This window comes from Dermacentor andersoni, unplaced genomic scaffold (genome assembly GCF_023375885.2).
Source record: "Dermacentor andersoni unplaced genomic scaffold, qqDerAnde1_hic_scaffold ctg00000462.1, whole genome shotgun sequence".
Lineage (NCBI taxonomy): Eukaryota > Metazoa > Arthropoda > Arachnida > Ixodida > Ixodidae > Dermacentor > Dermacentor andersoni.
In genome coordinates this window covers 60001-65137 of record NW_027315146.1, presented here as the reverse complement: position 1 = coordinate 65137, position 5137 = coordinate 60001, and the positions used below count along the sequence as shown (strand labels likewise).

The 5137-nt window shown below is 45.5% G+C and overlaps 1 non-coding gene across 1 annotated transcript; it reads left to right on the top strand.

Annotated features, from left to right (window-relative positions):
* Nucleotides 1-1609: 1609 nt before the first annotated feature.
* Nucleotides 1610-1801, top strand: LOC140214536 (U2 spliceosomal RNA). The gene has a single exon (XR_011891473.1). It is a non-coding gene; the product is annotated as a U2 spliceosomal RNA (small nuclear RNA).
* The last annotated feature ends 3336 nt before the right edge of the window (nt 1802-5137 follow it).

Genomic DNA, 5137 nt, shown 5'->3' with positions numbered 1-5137 from the left:
TGCCTTTGAGGCGACTGTAATTTCACTTTAAACGCAACTGGAGGCGGGAGCAACCTGATGAGAGTAGGTGGACTTCGGTACATGTAATTTAGAAATTGCTTTCAAGCTTTGAGGACATACACCTTCGCGCCATCTGCTTTCCCCGTCTCTTTGGCACTTTATAGTATGTGCTGCATGCTCTGCATTCCAAAGAAACACGCCTGTCTCTCTCCCTCTCTCACGTTCTTCTTCTTTTTGTAGCTGCTGTTGTAGAAGATGCTATGCTCTTTAATCGCTGTAACATAGAGTGCTTGCACAAGCCAACAACTTTTGCGTGTTTTTTTTTTTTTTCTCTTCCCAAGACGTTTCTGCCATTATTCACTAACTCTCGTTCTTAGTATGCAATGGAGCGTTAGCTCGCGCCATCTACCTTTCTTTCTGTATTGCAAAGTCCGCAGGTTTTCCTAGTTCCGTACACAGATGGCGCCAATGCGTTTTGGCGCCAGGTTCGAACGACCTCGCTCTACTCGTGTTTGGCATTTGAATGTTTCAAAGGGGTTTGCGACAGGGGGTGGTTCTTGTGCAAGGCTGAGCTTTCCAGCTGCGTTTAAGCTATGCTAGCATGTGTGCGTATATATATATATATATATATATATATATATAAATACACAAACACACACACACACACATGCATATATACATACACACACACGGTAATGGTAAAGATGATGAGGTAGCACTTTTTTTTTTCTTTTTTTTACAATGCCTGTGTTTCAGATGGCGATCTTTCTCCCCTCTATGTTTCCGGTTGGAAGGAGTGTGCAGCGTTTTCTATATTTATTTTGTCATTCACTTCTATGTTGCTCGTCTTCGTACATGGGGCATGCTACCTAATTCTACCGGTCGATTCGACACGTTGCGATCCGTCCCGGCCTGTGCCGTATCAAAATTTTCAGTGGGCCTTGCGGTAAATAAAAAGAAATGAAGGAAATGCGCGTAGTATATTACAATTGCACACGGGCTTGAAACGAAGCCCTCAAGGAAGGTCACCTTGAGCGGTCGCATTCAGACGGAAGTAAGCATTCCCCTGGCGCGTTTTTTTTCCGCTCGCCTGTTCCGTTTTCTACGAGGTTGCCTTGGTTGGTTTCGCGTTACAAGCAAGCTTGCACTCGGGTCTCGTTTCTACGCGACAGCGTTTCGTTAACAGCGAAAGACTGAGGCGTTGCGAATTCATCCGTGAGATAGGGAGCGTTGAGTCTGTACACAGGCTGAATTTTATAATATTGCCCACGCTGTTGCTGAGGTTACCCATGTCGGCAGGGCGCCCACAAGGCAGTAGTACAATGAAGTGAAGTGAAGGACATCGCTTCTCGGCCTTTTGGCTAAGATCAAAGTGTAGATTTTTAAAGCCCATGTACGAAGATTTACGAAGCCCATCTACGAAGATTTTTAAAGCCCATGTAGGCACCTCTTAATGATCTTTTATGTTTTAGAGAAGCGTTTTGCCATGTATTTTACACCTTTACAGTTTTAGCCTTTTATCACTAACACCACTAACTAGTTTTTTTAGTCATTTGTTTGCGTTTTTAGATTATACACCTTTTATCCGTTTTTTCCTTGGTTTTGTAACATATTTTTGATGTATTTGTAACTAGCATAAATAAAAAACTCTGTTCTTATCAGCTTAATATCTGATACGGGTTCTATATGGACCCACGATATTAAACCTATTTTTGGAAGTTGGCGGAGTGCTTGAAGCCTGCTTCACCTCCGCCGCAGGTCGGCCCGGTATTGCACTACCTCCGGGATCGGCCCCGCTCACTTAGGTGAGACTTCATTCAATCAAAATGAAGAGCACAAGCTCAACGCGAGCACTGACTTGACACGCACCATTCCTATACTACACGCAACGATGCCGGTTCGCGGACCACGAGAGTAATTAAACTGCCACTCCATCTGTGTGTAGCGTCGCACTTGTTGCGTCGCAAATGGGACAGCCGCTCCAGCAAATTTCTAGTTATGGGCTTCGAGAAAAATTAATGAAAGCAAAAGAAAGAACCAGAATTCCTATTTGTCCGATGTCTCTGAATGATTGTCTCCTGTAAAGAGCCACTTGGGGGGATGGGGGGTAGGATTAGCCGTGGGGTTCGCAATCAATATGAATCCCACTCAAAGCCAACACTGGATTTTGGAGTTCACTATCGCTTGGATCCGTAAACCACCGCGCCCACGCAAGCTCGCCCTGCCGCCGAAATCCGCTGCCCAAGTGGAAGAAAGATTCCCTATGAAAGAAAAATAGAGTGCCCGATTTCTGGCAACTACTGTGCAGCCTTTGTGTACACATTTTCGCAGCAGTGGGACCGAGCGCCTCGAAAACAAACTTGTCGTATGCCCGAATGTGGCGAAATATATTCAAGGGTTAAAAGGTGCCTCATCTTTCTAACCTGTATGTTACGAAGACCTGTTGCTACCTTTTCATCATGAACATCATCATCATCATCATCCTGGCTACGCCCACTGCAGGGCAAAGGCATCTCCCATGATCCTCCAAGTACCCCGGTCAGGTGCCGATTGTCGCCATGTAGTCCCTAATCTAATCTGCCCTCCTACCTTTCTGCCACCCCCTGCTACGCTTCCCTCCTCTCGGAATTCAGTCTGTAACCCTTAATGGCCACCGGTTATCTTCCCCCCAGATTGCATGCCCTGCGCATGCCCATTTGTTTTTCCTGGTTTAAACTTTGGTGTCATTAACGAGCGTTTGTTCTCGCACACCCCAATCTGCTCTATTCCGATCCCCCCGTGACGCCACACCCATCATCCTTCTTTCCAGAGCCCGTTGCGTCGCCCTCAGTTACCCTTCGGTAATCCTCAAAGCTTTTTGTTGGGACACTCGTGGCATCTTTCTCGTTTAATGAAGTCAAATTTTTTTCAGTTTTGGGGGAAAACTCAATGAGCTAGGCGCGATTGTGTCCCTGGCGCCGCTCTCAACAAGATGGCGGCGCCCATGCTTTTTGCCTGCAGGTTCGGCCCTACGCAGAACACGCCTGCCGGGCAGTGTAGCCACGTTGAAGGGGCAAAGCGTAGTGCAGTGAAGCGCTTGCTCGGGCGAAAAACGCAAATATGAGCCAAACAGGAATTTCCATTATTGGAAATTCCAGTTCAGTTTGCGCATTGCGTTCGCCTAAGGTAAAGAACACAAATGCGAGTGCCACAGCAGTCAAGTCAAAGCTTAGGATTGCGTACCATTTTTTTTTTTTTTTTCGTGCCTTTTACTCCTGGCCTGCGTGGCCCTAGCGCGCATGCACACGAAAGTAATGAAATGGTGAAAACACGAAATAATGCGGTGCGGCTGTATCATATCTATTTTGTGCGCTTTGTTCTTTGTGGACTACAGCGGTGTGCGTCATGAGAAAGTTTCGGTGCCCTTCTTGGGTGACCAGTGAAGCTATATTTAAAACCACATTGATTTGTACGGTTATTGCTACAAACTGCGTGTGGGTGTTTTTCTTTTTCGCTGCCAACGATGGGTTATCGCAACCGCGATCGGTTCTGCTGCTACGCTAGACGCGTGCTTGCCAACGGTTGGCTCTATACGCGACCCGCGACGCGTGGTCGGCACATTCAAGCAGTCAATTGCAAACCGTTCCAAGAAAAAGGATGTACTCCACTTGCCACCTAGTTCGACGATTGTACTTTCTGACCCTCGAGGAAGCGCCGCCATCCCACGTTTTCTATAATACGATAAGATTCAGAGCGACCGCGACCACTTGTCTTTGTCAATATCTCGGAAACGCTTTCTTTTTCTTTTTTTTTTTAAATCCAGATACTCAGACGCGCCCGTGTTCACGCGCACTTGCTCTCTCCGATAAGCAGGGAAGCTCGGTTGGGGTGGTGTCGGGCCTTGCGCATGCGCTGCTGAGCTCGTCGCTTCGCCGGCCGGTCGATGCTGGCGCGGTACTGGTAATGAACTTCGACGTGCATGGTGAAACGTCACTTTGTATTGCCACTGTAGACTAGCAATGCAATGTGTTTGCGAGCGATTGGATAAATGAGAAAGCGTGCACTGTCTACAGTTTATGCCCCTCTAGAGTAGTGGAAATGTTGCTCCAAGTGTTAGGTTTGTAATTTGCGCCTACGAACATGAACTAAACAAAGAAAATGGTCTGCAGCCGCCTTCGCTTCATAAAATTCCCGTACGAAGAAATTTCCGTGCGCGAATGAGAGAGCAAAAGAGAGAAACCATGCTAAGAAGAATGGCTGCCTTTTACGTGATCTCGCGCATGAAACCAGACGATGGATTAATTTTAGCCGTTCATTTTGATTTGCCGAATGTAAACCGGAACACTTTCTCCACGCGGTCTTCAGATTTGAATGGCAATCAATCACATCCTTTCTTTTTTTTTTTTTTTCTGTTTCTTTCTATCTGGAACCGAAAGAATTCAGAACGCCATTTCAATCTTAGATTCGATTAGATATCGTGACTGGTATGCTGAAATATCACGCCTTATCTGGTGTTAACCTTCTTGATCACGGCAATAAAAAATCGCCAGTTCCCGAACTTTAATCGCGCCGAAGATGAACCGATATGCTGGATTCTTATTGTCATGATTTTATAGAAAGCGCTGGTTCTATGGCTAGCTTTGAGGAAAAGAAAAACATCGTTCAGGAATGTATAACTCTAAACAACTAAAAAAAAAATCTGCCGGCAATTGGTACTACAACGAGAGTACTGAGAATACTGGAAAAGATGAAATCCAATCATGCTGAACTGAACTGAAATTATTTCATCAAGACATGCCCCGAAAAACGTGGCCACTTTCAATGATAATTTCAAATGTGATTTCTTTCTTTTTTTTTTTCTTTTTTACGACGGATAATAATTATCTTTCCAATGGCGGATGTGAAAATTTCAGAGCACGGCATTTTCGAAATCCCAAGGCCCCGGACGCATTCTCTCTTCTTTAAGTATTTTGGTGGTGCACACGGAGGAAAATTTCGCGCACGTAATTTATAAACTAGTAGTTGATTTTCTAGAAGAACACAAAGTGCTGACAAACGGCCAACCAGGACACAATTAAATTGGTATTACGCACGGTTTCGAAGCCGCGGTAACAAAAGGGTAACAAAGGGACGTTCATTTCGTGGTGTGGATTTCACG